The following is a 25,026-nucleotide window of genomic DNA, read 5'->3' as shown; positions in this document are numbered from 1 at the left end:
GGTTTAAGCATTGGCGGATGTACAGGGTGGCCAGGGTGGGCTGCGGCCCACCCTGGGATTTGTAATCTGGTTATATACCTATATCTCTAATTGGGCCAGAGGGAAAAAAACAGCCCAGTAACTTATCCAGGACGAACGCATCACGGCCTGTCCAAGCACGAGCAGAACCCTCGTCTCGCCCCCCTCGTATATCAACTCCTCTATGGCTCTGCCCGACCTAGACACCCAGTCGGCCAGCCGCCTCGCCGTCCCGGCATCGCCGTTCCTCGCGGCTTCGCCGGTCGCCAGCCGGAGCCCGGAGTTCAGCCGCCCAGGAGGCTCCCGCCTTTTTCCTGCTTCCCGCCCGGCCGCCCTCCCGGCTCCCGGTCTAGCCGCGCCCCTGCTGTCCCGGCGTCCCGCCGGCCCGGCCGCCCCCTGCAAATCCCCACCACGGTGGCAGGCAAACCCCTGACCGATTTGAGGTACCCAAATGCCTCAATTTCAGACTTGGGGTTTGCTTTTTTACATGAACCGATGAACACATACATAATGACTTTAAGGACTTTGCTTAATTCAGTCTTGAATTTTGCCTCAATTATTTCATTATAGCTGTCTTGAATGAAGCCAACTATCATTTCTGCCTCCATTACTTTCAGTTTACACATAATGCCTCAATTTACTTGTTTATTGTGTATTGATAGAAAGGAATTTTTATTACAGAATTATTGAAGAATGAATAGGACCAGAGACATTGTTTCTCTTTTCCAGAGAGAAGCTATTAATACAGGGAAGAAGAAGAAGGCAGGGAATGTGCCGCATGTTGCCGAAGAGCAAACCGGAGAACTGGTGCGTATGCCGGTTGTGATTGAAGAGCAAACTCATGAACCAACAGTTTCTATGACGAATGTGACCATAGAGCAAAAGCATGGGCCATAAACAGTCTTTTTGAAGTTCTCAAGGTATGTACTATGGTCCATGTAGTATTTACTATGTAGGCTTCTTTATGAAAAGCTCAGATTTATTGAGAATTTTAGTGTGTTCGTAAAACCATATCGATATATTTCTTTTTGATATTGATAATTAGTTAGAACGTTCACATGTTATATTGGGACGGACCACCCTGGTCTCAAATGCTAGCTCCGCCACTGGGTTTAAGCATAACTCCGACAATGAGGCAATCTGGAATTGGAGCAAGGCCTTAATATACACGTCATCATCTACCTATCTAATGTTGTGAGAAGGAGCTCTTAGATTCATGGAAAAGTTGGGCGCCTCTTAATTGCAAGTTTTTTTCCATGGTTAGCCCATGTAATATCGCATATGGATGTCAGATCGGGGATTTGAGGAGGGGGTTGGTGGATGAATGTTACCTATATATGATCAAGATGAAGACACTGCTGACTATATTTGATGTAGTACATCTTCTCTAGGCAGGTATGGCACCGATGTCTTCATGAGTTGCAGGTGCTGCTTCAGGTGGCCATCTCTATTTGGGGTGGACAACCGTGATTCTTGTTGGACTAAGTCCAGGACCCTATTGCCAAAAGCCAAACGTAGGGTTTTTTATTCTCTTGTTATGCTTGCTTGCCGGAGTTTGTGGAAACAACATAATGTTAGCCAACTTAGAGATGTGAAAGAGACTAGTACGCAGATCATTGCTGAATTTCATCTTTGGGGCATGGCTAGAGGTACCGAAGTAGCAGCGTCGTGTGAGTAGTTTTCTTTGTACTTGGAGCAGAGTGTGTGTATTTTATTTTCCTTTGACAACAAATTTCTTGTAAACCAGCTTAGGGGGTGTTTGTTTCTACGGACTTTTTGGTGTAGGGACTAGAAAAAGTCCCTCTTAAAGACTTTTTAACCAAACAGGAGGGACTACTAGGGACTAAAAGTTGCTTTTTGGGACTAAATGAAGAAGACTCTCAAGGAAAGTCTTTTTTGGGACTTTTTGGGACTTTTCCAACAATGCACCTCCCTGCACCCATTGCCCCGCCGCCCCATAGTGTTGTTTGATTGTTATTTTTCTGTATACTAGGGGTAACATGGTCATTTAATAACCTCTAGGGAGGGACTAGGGACTTTTTAGTCCCTGGAAACAAACAGGGAGGGACCTTTTAGGGACTAGGGACTTTTTAGTTGGGACTAGAAAAAATCTTAGGACTTATGAACCAAACATGGCCTTACTTCTTCCTCTACAAAGATATGATATGCAATTTACAGACTCTACATTTTTTTAATCTGCATATCAAGAGTTCTTTTTTTGAAATGCATACCAAGAGTTGATGTAACGACATTACCACAACTAGTTGAATGCCCATGCGTTACAACGGGATGATAAAAAGACATATAAACACACATTAGACAGTTGTTCTAAATCGGAAATATGTGTCCAACTTGATTGCGCATGATTTCCATTCCTAAATGACAACAACTTCACCACTTGTTTTACCTTGTACTAAAGACGGGGCAAACCTTGGATGGCTTAATGTGGTTCAACCCGTGAAAACATCACACTACTAGATACTCTCTTTGTCCCATAATATAAGACATTTTGCAAACTAACATAATTTGTAAAAACGTCCTATATTGTGGGACGGAGGGAGTAGATTACTATTGAAATCACATGTGATGCTTTACATAGATTTGAAGATGTATAGATAATGGGCCCGTGAAAACATCACAGAACTAATAAATAGATTACTATTGGAAACACATGTGATGCTTTACATAGATTTGAAGTTGTATAGTGAATGGGCCTGTGAAAACATCGCACAAGTAATAAAATAGGGTTTTAGTTGTATGAGAAATTGATAATATAACCAATTCAAAAAAGAGGGTATCATAAATTTGAACAATTTATAGATGAGCAGCTAGCGTTATTATTTATTTCAACTGTCGGGACACAGAAGCATGAATCTTAATTGTCTAAATTATATTTTGTGCTTGGAGTCTCAGTATCATAATTGAAGTCCGAATCAAGTTAAATGGAAAATAGCTTATGAATAACATTTACTCCATAACTTCTAGAATTCATTGTCAGTGCTATGGGAATGACTCTAGAAAAAGTTTAGTAAATATGGCTTAAACATAATAAATGAAGCATACAAACATGCCAATGATTTCTTTGATATCAAATAAGGCACTAATAATGTTGCCCTAGAACATAAGTACATTCCATCTAAACGTGTGTGTAGACATACATGATACATGTCATATGCTCCCTCATTTCATAGAAGAACTGCTTTGTTTCTTCTTCTGACTCTGCTCATGCGATCAGTCTTAAACTTTGCTGTACAAGTCAGACCAGAGCCTGAGCACTCATAAAACCAGAGCCTTTTTAGCTCCTTGGCGTAGTATATCTTCACATTGTCATAAAGTGGTATGTGTAAACATAACATGAAGCTTGAGGAGGATATTATGATAGTTCACAAGAACATAAGTTAAATGAGATAAGCGGGTTTATCTATGTCCTATAGCACAACTTGGCTTCTGAAAATTTTCTCCCACCAAAACACCGGAAAGCAAGTCACTGCTAGAGTATGGAATTTTCTTCTTAGAAGCTTCAGATGTGTGTTCAGAAGCTCATGCAAAGAAGAGATCAACAACAACCTGAGGAAAAGAATAGCCTGAGGGACATGAGAGCCATCAAATGAATTATACAAGTATCTCACTGGAATTGTTTCTTTTTCTGGCCACAGAACACAACTCACTCTTGAATGTCCTACATGAAATGAAACTTTTTACAAATATAACTTCAAGAAGCTAAGCTGCTAAGATGTCTTGTAAGAGAATAAATGACATAACAAGCGTCCCTCATAGCTCAAACACATACGTAATTCAGAGATTTTCTTCTTCATCTGAGACAGCAGGAAAGAAAGAAATACACTATGTATTCTTCACGGAATAAAAAAATGTCGAAAGTGACTAAGCTCGTTTCAGTTAGTGGGAATATGAAGAATATGTTTCAGTAAGAAATCTGTGTTTACAAAATCAATTGTAAAAGAAAGTCATTATACAGAAAAATAACATTCCCTGGATAACTCCCGAACTTCAAAAGTTTATCAGGCAATTGAGATCGGTCATACAGAATCAAATGAACTGATGGTTAAGGAAAACACAAAAATGAAAGGCGCAAGAAACAAATCAAATGGTTTCATGAGAAAACCTAGGATAGATTGCAACACATGAAAAAAATAGAAGATTAAATTCTAAAAACAATTCTAGCCATAGGATAATTGGGTAGATTCAGCGAAAAGGAGAAAAAGAAACCAAGAAACTAAACACATCCACTGTGAAGTACTGAAGTCTACAGGAAGAGCCAAGAACATCTAAATGGTACTGGATGGTTGCATGAGAATCTGGGCATGTGTATCCCTAGTTTTCGAAAGCAAAAGTGTGCTACTCAATGCTACTCTTGTTCACTGTACATCAACCTAAACTAAACACTTTGACTTGAAAAGGACTTGAAACATGTCTACTTCATTTCCGAATTAGTTAGTCTTTAGTTTAGATTAGTGAGGTATCACAGAAGTATTGTCTTGTATCAGCATAAATTCCATTGCACAATAATTAAGTGATGTTGGCTATGTGCTCGTATTTCATCTTAAGGCTGAAAGTACAGTTGTGTGTCGCTTCAACAGACATGCTGAAGAGGAAGATTGTAGTTACCAGTGCTGCCTTGTAGTACTTATAGATGTCCTCCATGTAGTCGACAACAGTTGGTTCATTGTGGCCATCGAGCTTGTCGATATCATCCACGTAGGTGTCTTGCCAATAACACGCAGTCAGACTTCAGTTTTGTAATAATGGTGTCCTCCCATATCGCTGGTTTACAAGGGGAAAATACAACAGTCTCGCTTCCATTTCCTAACAAAAAGAGCTGGCCAGATAAAATTTCACAAATAGTATCCTTAAAAATAGATAACTAATTTGTAATTCCACAGAAAATAATCCTTGTAGAATGCATACAAACTATAATCCAGCCTATCGTTTTATAATAATGTGTTCAGCAACTTTAGTTGTGCTATTACTGACACATGTTTCAATTGGTGAATAAGAAACTTAATGACGACACCTGTTGTTTGAGGTTGAAAGTGTTATTTCACTCCAAGGAACAATTGCTTCAATTCTTTCAAAATGGAAGCATACGACAAAAGGCTTCAGAACACGAGGGGTCAACATACTCTAAATCAGTCCATACAATTTAAAATCTACATTCAGGCCATATTCATTCAGTGTCTACCACCATGAAATTGCAGCTAGAAGCCAGCAAGTACACTACAATGACTGAGAACTTGAACGATCGAGGGATAATGGAGAAAGATGTAAAGAACTAACCTCCAGTTGGAAGGGCATGAAGATGCCAGCTCCTTCTCTGCTATATCTTCCTTAATATAGTGACCATGTATGTTCCAAAGTTGAAGATAAAAGAAATTTAAAAATATGAAAATTGGCACACATATCCATTCCACTGAACATATGCAACCCATATCTGTAAAAAATAGAAATTTAGTACATGTTCATAGAGAATAAGTAACAACACATGGTGGTCTCAATATCCAGTGTCTCATGTTGGATACATTTTTAAATATGTGCAGTTTCACATCTGAGCAGAAAAAAATTATTTGACAGAGATGTGATAGCTCTAAATAGCTAAAATGTCTCACAAAATACAAAACAAAAACTATGAGATTGTCTTGACAGACTACTATGCATAATTGTCCTGTGATACAATCCTGGACCACACAAATGCCTTGTATTAAACCTAAAAGGTAAATGCTCTAAATAGGATCATAGGAGAAAAGAAGAATAAGTAGATCCAGTATGTAGTGGTGTGAATGCACAATGTATGTGGGATATAGAGGTCTTTGCTTTATATATAAAAACTCTAATGGTAAAGCCTCGTGAATCCTGATTCACTCAAGGTACACAAGTTGTAGGGCTAATAATGGGCTCGTCTAAAAGGGACATTTCACTATATCTGTCCCCCTTTTTCATCCAAATGGGAAATTACAATGTTTTATGCAAATAATTTACAGAAGGATTTAAGAACACACAAGTTAATTTCATCCTTGGAGAGGTGCAGACTGCAATAAAGGCTAAAGACCAGGGAGTTGGCGTTCATATGGCGTTAGTTTGCTGGTATAACCAGCTGGAGTTAATCATCAGTTTTACAGTAAAATTTTGGGCATAATAAGTGTTATCTCCAATAGATTGAAGATGATACACATCAGAATCCTTACCGGACCGTGCTTTGCAATTCGAAACGAAGACCTCCACCCCGAGGATCTTGCAGACCCTTATTCAAGCCAGACACAACGCAGGTGCTAACTTGAGCTGATGCGACCGTGCAACATGTGGAGCAGTGGAAGCATGAAGGCCCCTAACGGACGAAGACCTGCAGGCGGTGGTGCGTGGGGGGATCCGGCGGCGTGGCTTTCGCCCGGAGCCGATGTGGCGGTGGGATGCGACTTGTGACGCCCTCGATTCAATCGTACACTAATCATACACGCAAATGTGTACGATCAAGATCAAGGACTCACGGGAAGATATCAAAACACAACTCTAGACACAAATTAAAATAATACAAGCTTTGTATTACAAGCCAGGGGCCTCGAGGGCTTGAATACAAAAGCTCGATACACAACAGTCAGCGGAAGCAACAATATCTAAGTACAAACATAAGTTAAACAAGGATGCCTTAAGAAGGCTAGCACAAAAGCAACAACGATCGAAGAGGCAAGGCCTCCTGCCTGGGACCTCCTAACTACTCCTGGTCGTCGGCGATCTTCACGTAGCAGCATCCATCGGCGGTGGCATATGGCTCCAGGGATCCACTATCTGGTTGCATCAACCGGAAAGAAGAAAGAAGGGGGAAAAATGGTAGCAAAGCAACCGTGAGTACTCATCCAAAGTACTCGCAAGCATCAGATCTATACTAAGTATGCACTGGTATCAAATGGAAGGTTTGTATCTGTGGACTGAACTGCAGAATGCCAGAATAGAGGGCGAAGGCCTAGCCTATCAAAGACTAGCATCTTCACGCAGCTCCTCGCATCTTGCAGCATGTAGAAGAGTAAAGAATAGCAGTTTAATATTTAACAAGCATGTTCTAACATTAATGCCCAGAGATTCTTCCTCGACTCCCTGCGAGAAAGCAATCCCGGAGCCACATATACAAGTATCCATTCGTAGTTGTATAAGATCAGGATATAAGTCTGAACGTCCGTTACCGTGGACACAACTATTAATAGATAATCTTCCCTGCAGGGGTGCACCACGTTTTCCAACATGCTCAATCACGTTGGCCGGACACACCTTTCTGGGGTCAATGCCCGGCCTCGGAAGATCAACACGTCACAGCCCTACCTAGGCTCAGCAGAGAGGTCCCCGCCGGTCTACCTCCTAAGCACTCCGGGGTCTGGGCCCATCGCCCGTTGCACTCTGGGTCGTTGCGCGCAGGGCGGGTCCAGGCTCCACCACTACAGGATGGTGCCGGCCCAGCCGTGCCACACTGCTGAACTGGATGTCTGACAAAGCTTCGGCTGATACCACGACACCGAGGCCCATATCTATTCTCGCGTGGTGGTTGGTGCGTAAAGTCCAGAGGCCAACTCAGAACAAATACCCAAACCATAGTGTAGTATTAGTTTGCGGAGACGAGCAGGGACGAACGATCGAAAGTGAGCCCGTCGCCCCGTCTCATGGACTTACGACAAGGGCTCAAAATGCCCGGCCGTGCCACGTCATTATCTTGCGGGTGCTCTCCGGGCCCGCCCGACTTTCACCAAGGTCTCAAGTAAAGTCAATGTAACCGTGTGTCCAGACATCAAGGGGAGAACCCGAGGAATCACCCCCGGTGGATTCCACTCAATGTAATCATCCAGGTGAACATAAGAGGGACCACCCTCGAGGTTCACACTTGAGGTGTTGAACGACAGAGCCGCATCGGGAATGGTGGAAGAGGAAATCACCCTCGATGACCACGACCAAATAGCCACAGTACAAAATTTGTTGGGGAACGTAGCAGAAATTCAAAATTTTCCTACGCGTCACCAAGATCTATCTATGGAGAAACCAGCTACGAGTAGAAGGAGAGTGCATCTACATACCCTTGTAGATCGCTAAGCGGAAGCGTTCAAGTGAACGGGGTTGATGGAGTCGTACTCGTCGTGATTCAAATCACCGATGATCAAGTGCCGAACGGACGGCACCTCCGCGTTCAACACACGTACAGCCCGGTGACGTCTCCCACGCCTTGATCCAGCAAGGAGAGAGGGAGAGGTTGAGGAAGACTCCATCCAGCAGCAGCACAACGGCGTGGTGGTGATGGAGGAGCGTGGCAATCCTGCAGGGCTTCGCCAAGCACCACGGGAGAAGAGGAGGAGAACTTGGGAGAGAGGGAGGGGCTGCACCAAAGGCATAAGGTGTGTTTGGGAGGCCCTCCTACCCCACTATATATAGGGATCCCAAGGGGGGGGTGCGCCAGCCCCTAGGAGATCCAATCTCCAAGGGGGCGGCGGCCAGGGGAGGAGTCCTCCCACCCAAGGCACCTAGGAGGTGCCTTCCCCTGCTGGGACTCTTCCTTTAGGGTTTCCCCAGGCGCATGGGCCTCTTGGGGCTGGTGCCCTTGGCCCATGTAGGCCAAGGCGCACCCCCTACAGCCCATGTGCCCCCCCGGGGCAGGTGGCCCCACCCGGTGGGCCCCCGGGACCCTTCCGGTGGTCCCGGTACAATACCGATGACCCCAAAACTTGTCCCGATGGCCCAAACAGGACTTCCTATATATAAATCTTTACCTCCAGACCATTCCGGAACTCCTCGTGACGTCCGGGATCTCATCCGGGACTCCGAACAACATTCGGTTACCACATACAAGCTTCCTTTATAACCCTAGCGTCATCGAACCTTAAGTGTGTAGACCCTACGGGTTCGGGAGACATGCAGACATGACCGAGACGTTCTCCGGTCAATAACCAACAGCGGGATCTGGATACCCATGTTGGCTCCCACATGTTCCACGATGATCTCATCGGATGAACCACGATGTCAAGGACTTAATCAATCCCGTATTCAATTCCCTTTGTCTATCGGTATGTTACTTGCCCGAGATTCGATCGTCGGTATCCAATACCTTGTTCAATCTCGTTACCAACAAGTCACTTTACTCGTTCCGTAACACATCATCCCGTGATCAACTCCTTGGTCACATTGCGCATATGATGATGTCCTACCGAGTGGGCCCAGAGATACCTCTCCGTTTACACGGAGTGACAAATCCCAGTCTCGATCCGCATAAAACAATAGATACTTTCGGAGATACCTGTAGTGTACCTTTATAGTCACCCAGTTACGTTGTGACGTTTGATACACCCAAGGCACTCCTACGGTTTCCAGGAGTTACACGATCTCATGGTCAAAGGAAGAGATACTTGACATTGGCAAAGCTCTAGCAAACGAACTACACGATCTTTGTGCTAAGCTTAGGATTGGGTCTTGTCCATCACATCATTCTCCTAATGATGTGATCCCGTTATCAACGACATCCAATGTCCATAGCCAGGAAACCATGACTATCTGTTGATCACAACGAGCTAGTCAACTAGAGGCTCACTAGGGACATATTGTGGTCTATGTATTCACACGTGTATTACGATTTCCGGATAATACAGTTATAGCATGAATAAAAGACAATTATCATGAACAAGGAAATATAATAATAATACTTTTATTATTGCCTCTAGGGCATATTTCCAACAGTCTCCCACTTGCACTAGAGTCAATAATCTAGTTCACATCGCCATGTGATTAACACTCACAGGTCACATCGCCATGTGACTAATACCCAAGAGTTTACTAGAGTCAGTAGTCTAGTTCACATCACTATGTGATTGACACTCAATGAGTTTTTATGTTTGATCATGTTGCTTGTGAGAGAGGTTTTAGTCAACGGGTCTGAACCTTTCAGATCCGTGTGTGCTTTACAAATCTCTATGTCATCTCCTAGATGCAGCTACCACGCTTTATTTGGAGCTATTCCAAATAACTGTTCTACTTGGAGCTATTCAAAATTGTTGCTCCATTATATGTATCCGGTCTCTCTACTCAGAGCTATCCGGATAGGTGTCAAGCTTGCATCGTCATAACCCTTTACGACGAACTCTTTTACCACCTCCATAATTGAGAAAAATTCCTTAGTCCACTAGTTACTAAGGATAACTTTGACCGCTGTCCTGTGAGCCATTCTTGGATCACTCTTGTACCCCTTGACTGACTCATGGCAAGGCACACTTCAGGTGCGGTACACAGCATAGCATACTGAAGAGCCTACGTCTTAAGCATAGGGGACGACCTTCGTCCTTTCTCTCTATTTTGCCGTGGTCGAGCTTTAAGTCTTAACTTCGTACCTTACAACTCAGGCAAGAACTCCTTCTTTGACTGGTCCATCTTAAACACCTTCAAGATCATGTCAAGGTATGTGCTCATTTGAAAGTACCATTAAGCGTTTTGATCTATCCTTATAGATCTTGATGCTCAATGCTCAAGTAGCTTAATCCAGGTTTTCTATTGAAAAACACATTTCAAATAACCCTATATGCTTTTCAGAAATTCTACATCATTTCTGATCATCAATATGTCAACAACATATACTCATCAGAAATTCTATAGTGCTCCCACTCACTTCTTTGGAAATACAAGTTTCTTATAAACTTTGTATAAATCCAAAATCTTTGATCATCTCATCAAAGCGTACATTCCAACTCCGAGATGCTTACTCCAGTCCTTAAAAGGATCGCTGGAGCTAGCATACCTTTTAGCATCCTTAGGATCGACAAAACTTTTCTGATTGTATTGCATACAACCTTTCCTTACGAAAACTGGTAAGGAAACTTGTCTTGACATCCATCTGCCAGATTTCATAAATGCAGCTAATGCTAACATGATTCCGACGGACTTTAAGCATCGCTACGAGTGAGAAAATCTCATCGTAGTCAACTCCTTGAACTTGTCGGAAAACACTTCGCCACAAGTCGAGCTTCATAGATGGTGACATTACCATCCACGTCCGTCTTCTTCTTAAAAGATCCATTTATCTCAATGGATTGCCGATCATCGGGCAAGTCCATCAAAGTTCATGCTTTGTTCTGATATATGGATACTATCTCGGATTTCATGGCTTCTAACCATTTGTCGGAATTCGGGCCCACCATCGCTTCTCCATAGCTCGTAGGTTCATTGTTGTCTAGCAACATGACCTTCAAGACAGGATCACCTTACCACTCCGAAGTAGTACGTGTCCTTGTCGTCCTACGAGGTTTGGTAGTGACTTGATCCGAAGTTTCATGATCAATATCATAAGCTTCCACTTCAATTGGTGTAGGTGCCACAGGAACAACTTCCTGTGCCCTGCCATACACTAGTTGAAGAGACGGTTCAATAACCTCATCAAGTCTCCACCATCCTCCCACTCAATTCTTTCGAGAGAAACCTTTCCTCGAGAAAGGACCCGATTCAAGAAACAATCCATATTGCTTTCGGATCTGAATTAGGAGGTATACCCAATTGTTTTGGGTGTCCTATGAAGATGCATTTTATCCGCTTTGGGTTCGAGCTTAATCTTGAAACTTTTTCACATAAGCGTCGCAGCCCCAAACCTTTAAGAAACTACAACTTAGGTTTCTCTAAACCATAATTCATATGATGTCATCTCATCGGAATTACGTGGTGCCCTTTTTAAAGTGAATGTGGTTGTCTCTAATGCCTAACCCATGAACGATAGTGGTAATTCGATAAGAGACATCATGGTACGCACCATATCCAATAGGGTGCAACTATGATGTTCGGACACACCATCACACTATGGTGTTCCAGGCGGTATTAATTGCGAAACAATTTCCACAATGTCTTAATTGTGTGCCAAAACTCGTGATTCAGATATTCATATCTATGATCATATCATAGATCTTTTATCCTCTTGTCACGACGATCTTTCAACTTCACACTGAAATTACTTGAACCTTTCAATAATTCAGACTCGTGATTCATCAAGTAAATATACTTAACATCTACTCGAATCATCTGTGAAGTAAGAACATAACGATATTCACTGCATGCCTCAGCACTCATTGGACTGCACACATCAAAATGTGTTACTTTCAACAAGTTGCTATCTTGTTCCATCTTACTGAAAATGAGGCTTTTCAGTCATCTTGCCCATGTGGTATGATTTGCATATCTCAAGTGATTCAAAATCAAGTGAGTCAAAACGGTCCATTTGCATGGAGTTTCTTCATGCATATATACCAATAGACATGGTTCGCATGTCTCAAACTTTTCAAAAATGAGTGAGTCCAAAGATCCATCAACATGGAGCTTCTTCATGCGTTTTATACCAATATGACTTACACAGCGGTGCCACAAGTAAGTGGTACTATCATTACTATCTTATATCTTTTGGCATGAAAATGTGTATCACTACGATCGAGATTCAATAAACCATTCATTTTAGGTGTAAGACCATTGAAGGTATTATTCAAATAAACAGAGTAACCATTATTCTCCTTAAATGAATAACCGTATTGCGATAGACATAATCCAATCATGTCTATGCTCAACGTAAACACCAATCTCGGTGGTAGAGGGAGCGTGCGATGCTTGATCATATCAACCTTGGAAACACTTCCAACATATATCGTCAGCTCACCTTTAGCTAGTCTCCGTTTATTCCGTAGCTTTTATTTCGAGTTACTAATACTTAGCAACCGAACCGGTATCCAATACCCTGGTGCTACTAGGAGTACTAGTAAAGTACACATTAACATAATGTATATCCAATATACTTCTATCGACCTTGCCAGCCTTCTCATCTACCAAGTATCTAGGGTAATGCTGCTCCAGTGGTTGTTCCCCTTATTACAGAAGCACTTAGTCTCGGGTTTGGGTTCAATCTCGGGTTTCTTCATTGGCGCAGCAGCTGATTTGCCGTTTCATGAAGTATCCCTTCTTGCCCTTGCCCTTCTTGAAACTAGTGGTTTCACCAACCATCAACAATTGATGCTCCTTCTTGATTTCTACTTTCGCGGTGTCAAACATCGTGAATACCTCAAGGATCATCTTATTTATCCCTGATATGTTATAGTTCATCACGAAGCTCTAGCAGCTCGGTGGCAATGACTTTGGGGAAACATCATTATCTCATCTGGAAGATCAACTCCCACTCGATTCAAGTAATTGTTGCACTCAGACAATCTGAGCACAAGCTCAACGATTGAGCTTTTCTCCCTTAGTTTGCAGGCTAAGAAAATCGTCGGAGGTCTCATACCTCTTGACGTGGGCACGAGCCTGAAATCCCAATTTCAGCCCTCGAAACATCTCATATGTTCCGTGACGTTTCGAAAAAGTCTTTAGTGCCTCAACTCTAAACCGTTTAACTGAACTATCACGTAGTTATCAAAACGTGTATGTCCGATGTTCGCAACATCCACAAACGACGTTTGGGGTTCAGCACACTGAGCGGTGCATTAAGGACATAAGCTTTCTACTGATCGCATAATCGCTACTATCAACTTTCAACCATATTTTCTCTAGGAACATATCTAAAACAGTAGAACTAAAGCGCGAGCTACGACATAATTTGCAAAAGGTCTTTTTGACTATGTTCAAGATAATTAAGTTCATCTTATGAACTCCCACTTAGATAGACATCCCTCTGGTCATCTAAGTGATCACATGATCCGAGTCAACTAGGCCGTGTCCGATCATCACGTGAGACGGACTAGTCATCATCGGTGAACATCTTCATGTTGATCGTATCTACTATACGACTCATGCTCGACCTTTCGGTCTCCGTGTTCCGAGGCCATGTCTGCACATGCTAGGCTCGTCAAGTTAACCCTAAGTGTTTTCGCTGTGTAAAACTGTCTTACACCCGTTGTATGTGAACGTAAGAATCCATCACACCCGATCATCACGTGGTGCTTAGAAGCGACGAACTGTAGCAACAGTGCACAGTTAGGGGAGAACACTTCTTGAAATTTTGTAAGGGATCATCTTATTTACTACCGTCGTCCTAAGTAAACAAGATGCATAAACATGATAAACATCACATGCAATCAAATAGAGTAGTGACATGATATGGCCAATATCATATAGCTCCTTTGATCTTCATCTTCGGGGCTCCATGATCATCTTGTCACCGGCATGACACCATGATCTCCATCATCATGATCTCCATCATCGTGTCTTCATGAAGTTGTCACGCCAACGACTACTTCTACTTCTATGACTAACGCGTTTAGCAATAAAGTAAAGTAAGTTACATGGCGTTCTTCAATGACACGCAGGTCATACAAAAAATAAAGACAACTCCTATGGCTCCTGCCGGTTGTCATACTCATCGACATGCAAGTCGTGATTCCTATTACAAGAACATGATCAATCTCATACATCACATATATCATTCATCACATCCTTTTGGCCATATCACATCACATAGCATACCCTGCAAAAACAAGTTAGACGTCCTCTAATTGTTGTTGCATGTTTTACGTGGCTGCTATGGGTTTCTAGCAAGAACGTTTCTTACCTACGCAAAACCACAACGTGATATGCCAATTGCTATTTACCCTTCATAAGGACCCTTTTCATCGAATCCGTTCCGACTAAAGTGGGAGAGACTGGCACCCGCTAGCCACCTTATGCACCAAGTGCATGTCAATCGGTGGAACCTGTCTCACGTAAGAGTACGTGTAAGGTCGGTCCGGGCCGCTTCATCCCACAATACCGTCGAAACAAGATTGGACTAGTAATGGTAAGCATATTGAACAACATCAACGCCCACAACTACTTTGTGTTTTACTCGTGCAAAGAATCTACGCAATAGACCTAGCTCATGATGCCACTGTTGGGGAACGTAGCAGAAATTCAAAATTTTCCTACGCGTCACCAAGATCTATCTATGGAGAAACCAGCTACGAGTAGAAGGAGAGTGCATCTACATACCCTTGTAGATCGCTAAGCGGAAGCGTTCAAGTGAACGGGGTTGATGGAGTCGTACTCGTCGTGATTCAAATCACCGATGATCAAGTGCCGAACGGACGGCACCTCCGCGTTCAACACACGTACAGCCCGGTGACGTCTCCCACGCCTTGATCCAGCAAGGAGAGAGGGAGAGGTTGAGGAAGACTCCATCCAGCAGCAGCACAACGGCGTGGTGGTGATGGAGGAGCGTGGCAATCCTGCAGGGCTTCGCCAAGCACCACGGGAGAAGAGGAGGAGAACTTGGGAGAGAGGGAGGGGCTGCACCAAAGGCATAAGGTGTGTTTGGGAGGCCCTCCTACCCCACTATATATAGGGATCCCAAGGGGGGGGGGTGCGCCAGCCCCTAGGAGATCCAATCTCCAAGGGGGCGGCGGCCAGGGGAGGAGTCCTCCCCCCCAAGGCACCTAGGAGGTGCCTTCCCCTGCTGGGACTCTTCCTTTAGGGTTTCCCCAGGCGCATGGGCCTCTTGGGGCTGGTGCCCTTGGCCCATGTAGGCCAAGGCGCACCCCCTACAGCCCATGTGGCCCCCCGGGGCAGGTGGCCCCACCCGGTGGGCCCCCGGGACCCTTCCGGTGGTCCCGGTACAATACCGATGACCCCGAAACTTGTCCCGATGGCCGAAACAGGACTTCCTATATATAAATATTTACCTCCGGACCATTCCGGAACTCCTCGTGACGTCCGGGATCTCATCCGGGACTCCGAACAACATTCGGTTACCACATACAAGCTTCCTTTATAACCCTAGCGTCATCGAACCTTAAGTGTGTAGACCCTACGGGTTCGGGAGACATGCAGACATGACCGAGACGTTCTCCGGTCAATAACCAACAGCGGGATCTGGATACCCATGTTGGCTCCCACATGTTCCACGATGATCTCATCGGATGAACCACGATGTCAAGGACTCAATCGATCTCGTATACAATTCCCTTTGTCTAGCGGTATTTTACTTGCCCGAGATTCGATCGTCGGTATCCAATACCTTGTTCAATCTCGTTACCGGCAAGTCACTTTACTCGTTCCGTAACACATCATCCCGTGATCAACTCCTTGGTCACATTGCGCATATGATGATGTCCTACCGAGTGGGCCCAGAGATACCTCTCCGTTTACACGGAGTGACAAATCCCAGTCTCGATCCGCATAAAACAATAGATACTTTCGGAGATACCTGTAGTGTACCTTTATAGTCACCCAGTTATGTTGTGACGTTTGATACACCCAAGGCACTCCTACGGTATCCAGGAGTTACACGATCTCATGGTCAAAGGAAGAGATACTTGACATTGGCAAAGCTCTAGCAAACGAACTACACGATCTTTGTGCTAAGCTTAGGATTGGGTCTTGTCCATCACATCATTCTCCTAATGATGTGATCCCGTTATCAACGACATCCAATGTCCATAGCCAGGAAACCATGACTATCTGTTGATCACAACGAGCTAGTCAACTAGAGGCTCACTAGGGACATATTGTGGTCTATGTATTCACACGTGTATTATGATTTCCGGATAATACAGTTATAGCATGAATAAAAGACAATTATCATGAACAAGGAAATATAATAATAATACTTTTATTATTGCCTCTAGGGCATATTTCCAACAAAATTATCATCACGAGTGCGTTATGAGGGATCACCATAGGCACTCGATAGTAGCTCTACAGAGTCGAGCAACAAAAGGGGCGTGATGTGATGTGAGGTGTCAGGCTCTGGTCGTCGATCACGTTGATCGACTCGTCCATGATGAAGCAAGGGCGACAAGGACAAGGTGGGGGTCACTGATGGATCACTAGCCAACCTATGCAGCTTAGGATAAGTAGGTAGGTAACAATAGTATGTACAAAAGCAGGCTATGCATCAGAATAGGAGCAAACAATAACAGTAGAAAAATCTAATGCAAGCATGAGAGAATAGAATGGGCGATATCGGGATGATCAAAGGGGGGGCTTGCCTGGTTGCTCAGACAAGAAGGAGGGTCGTCGTCGACGTAGTCGATCACAGGGGCATCAGCAGCGGTCTTGGGGTCTACCGGAGAGAAGAGGGGGAAGAAACAGTAAATACACGTAAACATAAGCATAGCAAGATAACACGCGGTGCTAGATGTGTTGTAACGCAGTGCTACACGATACCGGCGAAGGGGGGAAACATCCTGGAATGTATTCCCGAAGTTTGGCATTTTCGGTAAATGAACCATAGGGGGAAGGTTGCATGTTTGATATGCTAGAGGCATGTGACATATGAACGGAGAGCGTATTCGGATTCGTCTCATCGTTCTGAGCAACTTTCATGTACAAAGTTTTACGATCCGAGCTACGGTTAATTTCCTATGATTTTCTAAAGTTTTAATCATTTTTTGAATTTATTGATCTATTTAAATCTAACATTATCCAGAATAGTGTATGCTGATGTCATCATGATGTCAGCATGACGTCAGCACTCAATAGGGTGTTGACTGGGTCAAACTGACGTGTGGGGTCCGCATGTCATTGACTAAACAGGCTAATCAGAGTTTAATTAAGTTAACTAGTGATTAGGTTAAGTTAATCCAGATTAATTAAGTTAATTAATTCTTTAATTAATTAATTAATTAATTAATATTTTAATTATTTTCAAATCCTTTTTTTAATTAAAAAAACGTTCTGGGGCTGGGCCCCACATGTCATTGGCCCTAGGGGCCTTGGCGGTTTTGGTCGCTAGCGGGTGCGGGCGCACCCGAGCGAGCACTCGCCCGCAGGGCGGGACAACAGCGCGGCCAGCCGAGGCCAAGGCGGGCGGAGACGAGGGGTGGCACCGGCGGCATCAAGAGGCGGCGCCGGAGTTGGGGGTAAGGCAAGGCCAGGGGAGGCGAGTGAAGGCACGACCGTGGGCGTGAACGGGCGAGGCCGGGAGGGCGCAGGCCGGCGCGAGGACGCGCACGAGCGCGGCCAGGGCGCGGCCTGACCGCGGTGTCCGAATGGGCAGGGGAGTGACAGGGGCGTGCGCGCGGTCGAGTGGGCTCGGCCGGGGCCGCGATGGCCGCGAGCGGGAGCCCAAGCGGCAACGATGAGGAGGCGACGCACGAACGCGCGCACGGCCACGTGAGCGCATGCACGGGCACGGGACGGCGGGCACAGCGACGTCCGACACGGGGAGAGGGCAGAGGGAAGAGGCCGGGGCCTCACCGCGGGAGCGTGGGGACTAAGGCAGCGGTGCGTGGGGAGGTCGACGGGGACGAGCGTCGGAGAGGAAGCAGGCCGGCAAGGTTCGGTGTCGTGGCCTCCGGTGAGGTCCGCGGGCGGCGACGACGATGCTGCGCCGGGGCTCGGGGCGCCGCGGGGTCGAGCCCCCGATCCAGCTCGTGGCGAGGGGGCGGGCGCCGTGCGGGAGGAGACGGAGAGGCTGGTGGTGGCGTCGGGCGGCGCGGCTGGGGCCGTGCAGGGGATGGGCGCCGACGGCGGAGGCGTGAGCGAGGCATCACGAGAGAGAGGGGGGAGCGGTTTCATCCCCGATCGAGATCGGATCGGGAGGGAAGAGGAGAGACGGGGGGAGTGTGTGGTTGTGGGGGGTTAGGGTTTCGGGGTAGTGGGGGATATGGGCGCGACTGGTGGGCCGGCCTGTGGGGGTGGCCGAGTGGGCCGGCGGGGTTGAGGCTTGGTGGGAAAAAAAGGGGGTTCCTTTTTTTGTAATTTTATATCTTTTATTTTCTAACAAAAGGATAGCTACTATTTTGGATAGAAAGAAGGCACCAAAAGATTTTTGTCGAGTGTGAAACTTAGCTAATAGTTCAGGCACAATATTGTGGTGTTGCCTAAAAAGTTTCAGGGCCAAAGGAATGGTTCAAGCATTTTTAGAGATTGAAAAGGTCATTTAATATAATGTTGGACCACTAAAGAATTTCCAGGGGCATTTTCGGAATCCAAAAGAGGTTGGTTCCAACATGACAAACATCCAGGGATTATTTGCCACACTTTGAACATTTTAGTTTTCATGTTTGGCAAATTTGAATTTTGACTTTAAATTTGAGTTTGAATCCGAACAGTGATTTGGATCAAGTGAGGATTAGCAACATTAATGTGATGGCGTGGCACCATTAACGGTGGATTGCTGTAGCTTAATTATCCGGGCGTCACAATTCTCCTCCACTACAAGAAATCTCGTCCCGAGATTTAAGGGGTGGAGTAAGGGGGAAAGACTCGGAAAGAACGAAGCTCAACACAAGATATGTACCCATGGCTATCTCGATGAACGTGGCATAGAGGCATCTCTGGAGTTAAAATTCAAGAAAGTCATCGAGAGAAAGGTAAGGAGGAGCAATAAGAAGCTTCAACCGGGTAGGGAATCGTTCGATGTCTGAAATAGAGGGTTAAAGGGGTTCAAAGCATCGAGAATAAGTATTGCGTCTGATACTATAATAGACCACTGGGAAGGGGGCTCGTGATTTGCAACAAAGCCAAGTGCAAAGAATATTTCGGAGTCAAGGTTGTACAGGAGAGTCAGGTTTCGATCCTGTGGAATTGTGGGTTATGGGCCCATCATGTGGGCTAAAAGCAGGAAGGGTGCTAACATTTTGTACGGTCATGATAGAAAGGCAGGTCAGAGGATAGCATGTCAGTTATGTTGGCAACAATGCTGGTACCAAAGGCGAGGGACGAAGAGAACCATTTTCCTGCTCGTTAAGACGAGGCGGACCAATAGGCAAAGTTCTAGTCCATCGGCGGCTACCGGAATGTCATCAACAATAGTATCAAGGTCTTTCTGACAGAGTTTGTACACCGATGTGTTTACATAAGCAGGGAATTACCACTGCTCAAATATGTTAGGTTACAAGAAAGGTTAAACAAAACAATGGAAATGAAAGTGTAGACTCGAATCAGTTATCGGTGTTCTCAAGTGTGTAACAACTCAGAACACGTGGAAATTTTTGAATCGGCGAGAATAATAGTTGATGAAGAACTCATAAGAAGTTATGTAGTTCCGGGATATTCTCGAGATACCAGAGGGTAATACTCGAGGGTATAGCAGAACAGAGGTTGGACGGGTGAAATGATCTACAGAAGACAAGTACTTTCACTTGTCCAAGAAATGAAATCAAAGAAGAGCAATCATGGTTGGAACCACGGTTGCGAAGGACCAAACATAGATACTAGATGAACTTATCACAAGAGGATTATTATTATAACAAGAAGCTTCCATGATAGGATGTACATCGTGTCCATGGGCATGAACATAAAGTTCAAGGTCGACTCCTACTTCTCCAATGCACAACCTTCCATTCACTTCTCGCATTCGAAGAAGTTGTAGCATTGAAGACATAGATTCAACCCATCGGGGCATCTTAGGAACAAAAAACGCAAACTTTACGAGTAAATAAAGCCCGGAAGCAGAGTATGGCTGGCAAGAGTGGGGAATACGATTTACCAAAGGCATTATCTATCCGAGGAAAGACTCACAAGGTTACTGTATATGAAGGACGTTGTCGGATAGAACCCCACAAAGGATCTGGTGGTTCACAAGGGATCTGATGTGAGTATCGATACTCAACCAGAAGAAGAAGAAAAGGCAAGGAGATCGGGTTATAGAAACAACTGACTAATTCAAAGCTCAAATACATAGGAATTGTGATTTCCAAAACGGTGGGTCAGAAGCAGAGGCTCTGATCAAAGACAAGTAAGTTAAATATACATAGATCAATAATCAATCAAGGCTTGATTTGTCGAACACCAGCTCATGTCTGGGGGTGACATCTGAGCCGATGGGGAGAATTCTAAATAGGACTGATGATCACGAGCATTCACAAATGAATCGAATCAAATTCTCGAAATAACGATGACAAAGGATGCTAATGAGTATTGCTGGACATATGGAAGTAACCATAATGCAAGGAGATAAATATTAGCAGAGCAATAGTTGGAGAGGATTATCGGAAGATCGAATGGTATTCCAAAGTATCTTATGAATCACATGAACAACTGTGGATGAACGGATACTCCAAGCGCGGGTAATTATCCACAGGGGATATTTATGTGGCAAAGAACTACAAGGTAGTAGGCTCAATGGATTCTCAGGACAACAGAGAGTAATTCGAGGCATCTTGAAATAACAAGAGCAACTGGGGATGAAGGTATGAACGGCAATGTAGGTAGTTACTCATAAGGACTTATCGGTGGTAGGGATCGCAATAGCGAAGGGCACAAGGGTCTCAGGAACACATCGAAGAGTATCTCCAGAATCTTTCGATGCACCAAGTAATAATCTGGGGTGAGGGGCTCTCCTGGAGAAAGTATTTATGAGAACCTAGAGTTAGAGTCAAAATCATTTAACCCGAATAGAAGAGAGATCAGAGTCCCAGAGTATAGACGAGGAGTAAAAGATCCTAATACCACCCAATGGTGACATGGGCCCATAAGCCACACAGCCATGTTAGTAAAACAATTTTTTAAACGCTAGACTCAACTTCGGCCAAGGAATTGGAAAGGGGACCCTACAGGCAGTGGGCTCTGATACCAACTTGTGACGCCCTCGATTCAATCGTACACTAATCATACACGCAAATGTGTACGATCAAGATCAAGGACTCACGGGAAGATATCACAACACAACTCTAGACATAAATTAAAATAATACAAGCTTTATATTACAAGCCAGGGGCCTCGAGGGCTCGAATACAAAAGCTCGATACATAAGAGTCAGCGGAAGCAACAATATCTTAGTACAGACATAAGTTAAACAAGGATGCCTTAAGAGGGCTTGCACAAAAGCAACAATGATCGAAGAGGCAAGGCCTCCTGCCTGGGCTCCTAACTACTCCTGGTCGTCGGCGATCTTCACGTAGCAGCATCCATCTGCGGTGGCATCTGGCTCCAGGGATCCACCATCTGGTTGCATCAACCGGAAAGAAGAAAGAAGGGGGAAAAGGGGTAGCAAAGCAACCGTGAGTACTCATCCAAAGTACTCGCAAGCATCACATCTATACTAAGTATGCACTGGTATCAAATGGAAGGTTTGTATTTGTGGACTAAACTGCAGAATGCCAGAATAGAGGGGGGAGGCCTAGCCTATCGAAGACTAGCATCTTCACACAGCTCCTCGCATCTTGCGGCATGTAGAAGAGTAAAGAATAGCAGTTTAATATTTAACAAGCATGTTGTAACAATAATGCCCAGAGATCCCTCCTTGACTCCCTGCGAGAAAGCAATCCCGGAGCCACATATTCAAGTGTCCATTCGTAGTTGTATAAGATTAGGATATAAGTCCGAACGTCTGTTACCGTGGACACGGCTATTAATAGATAATCTTCCCTGCAGGGGTGCACCACGTTTTCCAACACGCTCGATCACGTTGGCCGGACACACCTTTATGGGGTCAATGCCCGGCCTCGGAAGATCAACACGTCGCAGCCCTACCTAGGCTCAGCAGAGAGGTCCCCGCCGGTCTACCTCCTAAGCACTCCGGGGTCTGGGCCCATCGCCCGTTGCACTCCGGGGTCTGGGCCCATCGCCCGTTGCACTCCGGGTCGTTGCGCGCAGGGCGGGTCCAGGCTCCACCACTACAGGATGGTGCCGGCCCAGCCACGCCGCACTGCTGAACTGGACGTCTGACAAAGCTTCGGCTGATACCACGACACCGAGGCCCATATCTATTCTCGCGTGGTGGTTGGTGCGTAAAGGCCAGAGGCCAACTCAGAACAAATACCCAAACCATAGTGTATTATTAGCTTGCGGAGACGAGCAGAGACGCACGATCGAAAGTGACCCCGTCGCCCCATCTCGTGGACTTACGACAAGGGCTCAGAATGCCCGGCCGTGCCACGTCATTATCTTGCGGGTGCTCTCTGGGCCCGCCCGACTTTCACCAAGGTCTCAAGTAAAGTCAATGTAACCGTGTGTCCAGACATCAAGGGGAAAACCTGAGGAATCACCCCTGGTGGATTCCACTCAATGTAATCATCAAGGTGAACGTAAGAGAGACCACCCTCGATGTTCACACTTGAGGTGTTGAACGACAGAGCCATATCGGGAATGGTGATAGAGGAAATCACCCTCGATGACCACGACCGAATAGCTACACTACAGAATTATCATCAGGAGTGCGTTATGAGGGATCACCCTCGGCACTCGATAGTAGCTCTGCAGAGTCGAGCAATAAAAGGGGCGTGATGTGATGTGAGGTGTCGGGCTATGGTCGTCGATCACGTTGATCGCTTCATCGATGATGAAGCAGGGGCGACAAGGACAAGGTGGGGGTCACTGATGGATCACTGCCAACCTATACTAAGCGGTTTAGAATAAGCAGGTAGGTAACAATAATAGGTACAAAAGCAGGCTATGCATCAGAATAGGAGCAAACAATAACAGTAGCAAAATCTAATGCAAGCATGAGAGAATAGAATGGGCGATATCGGGATGATCAAAGGGGGGGGGGCTTGCCTGGTTGCTCAGACAAGAAGGAGGGTCGTCGTCGACGTAGTCGATCATAGGGGCATCAGCAGCGGTCTCGGGGTCTACCGGAGAGAAGAGGGTGAAGAAACAGTAAATACACGTAAACATAAGCATAGCAAGATAACAAGCGGTGCTAGAGGTGTTGTAACACAGTGCTACACGATACCGGCGAAGAGGGGAAACATCCGGGAATGTTTTCCTGAAGTTTGGCATTTTCGGGCAAACAAACCGTAGGGGGAAGGTTGCATGTTTGCTATGCTAGAGGCATGTGACAAATGAACGGAGAGCGTATTTGGATTCATCTCGTCGTTCTGAGCAACTTTCATGTACAAAGTTTTACGATCCGAGCTACAGTTAATTTCCTATGATTTTCTAAAGTTTTAATCATTTTCTGAATTTATTTATCTATTTAAAGTTAACATTATCCAGAATAGTGTATGTTGACATCATCATGATGTCAACATGATGTCAGCAGTCAATAGGGTGTTGACTGGGTCAAACTGACGTGTGGGGTCCGCATGTCATTGACTAAACAGGCTAATCAGAATTTAATTAAGTTAACTAGTGATTAGGTTAAGTTAATCCAGATTAATTAAGTTAATTAATTCTTTACTTAATTAATTAATTAATTAATATTTTAATTATTTTCAAATCCTTTTTTAATTAAAAAATGTTCTGGGGCTGGGCCCCACATGTCATTGGCCCTAGGGGCCTTGGCGGTTTTGGTCGCTAGCGGGTGCGGGCGCACATGAGCGAGCACTCGCCCGCAGGGCGGGACGAGGCCGCCGGGGCACCGACGGCGGGGCAACAGCGCGGCCAGCCGAGGCCAAGGCGGGCGGAGACGAGGGGTGGCACCGGCGGCAGCAAGAGGCGGCGCCGGAGTGGGGGGGGTAAGGCGAGGCCAGGGGAGGCGAGCGAAGGCACGGCCGTGGGCGTGAACGGGCGAGGCCGGGAGGGCGCAGGCCGGCGCGAGGACGCACACGAGCGCGGCCAGGGCGTGATCCGACCGCGGTGTCCGAATGGGCAGGGGAGTGACGGGGGCGCGCGCGCGGTCGAGTGGGCTCGGCCGGGTCCGCGATGGCCGCGAGCGGGAGCCCAAGCGGCGACGACGAGGAGGCGACGCACGAACACGCGCGCGGCCACGTGAGTGCGTGCACGGGCATGGGACGGCGGGCACAACGACGTCCGACACGAGGAGAGGGCAGAGAGGAGAGGCCGGGGCCTCACAGCGGGAGCGTGGGAACTAAGGCAGCGGTGCGTGGGGAGGTCGACGGGGACGAGCGCCGGAGAGGAAGCAGGCCGGCGAGGTTCGGCGTCATGGCCTCCGGCGAGGTGCGTGGGCGGCGACGACGATGCTGCACCGGGGCTCGGGGCGCCGCGGGGTCGAGCCCCCGATCCAGCTCGTGCCGAGGGGGCGGGCGCCGTGCGGGAGGAGACGGAGAGGCTGGTGGTGGCATCGGGCGGCGCGGCTGGGGCCATGCCGGGGATGTGCGCCGGCGGCGGAGGCGTGAGCGAGGCACCGCGAGAGAGAGGGGGGAGCGGTTTCATCCCCGATCCAGATCGGATCGGGAGGGGAGAGGAGAGACG

The 25,026-nt window shown here is 46.0% G+C and overlaps 1 long non-coding RNA gene across 2 annotated transcripts in view; it reads left to right on the top strand.

Moving 5' to 3' along the window:
• The first annotated feature begins 173 nt into the window (after positions 1-173).
• LOC119367512 overlaps positions 174-25,026 on the top strand; it is a 28,119-nt gene continuing 3,266 nt past the window's right edge. The window contains exons 1-3 of one of the 2 annotated variants that reach the window (XR_005176333.1): positions 174-461; positions 700-938; positions 1,410-1,759. This is a non-coding gene — a long non-coding RNA (uncharacterized LOC119367512). Of the gene's footprint in view, positions 462-699; positions 939-1,409; positions 1,760-25,026 lie in introns of those variants that run through there. The other variant, XR_005176334.1, reaches the window with a different exon arrangement.

This window comes from Triticum dicoccoides, chromosome 2B, assembly GCF_002162155.2.
Source record: "Triticum dicoccoides isolate Atlit2015 ecotype Zavitan chromosome 2B, WEW_v2.0, whole genome shotgun sequence".
Taxonomy (NCBI): domain Eukaryota; kingdom Viridiplantae; phylum Streptophyta; class Magnoliopsida; order Poales; family Poaceae; genus Triticum; species Triticum dicoccoides.
Note: the sequence above shows the minus strand (reverse complement) of the source record. Positions and strands in the feature narration are given on the sequence as shown.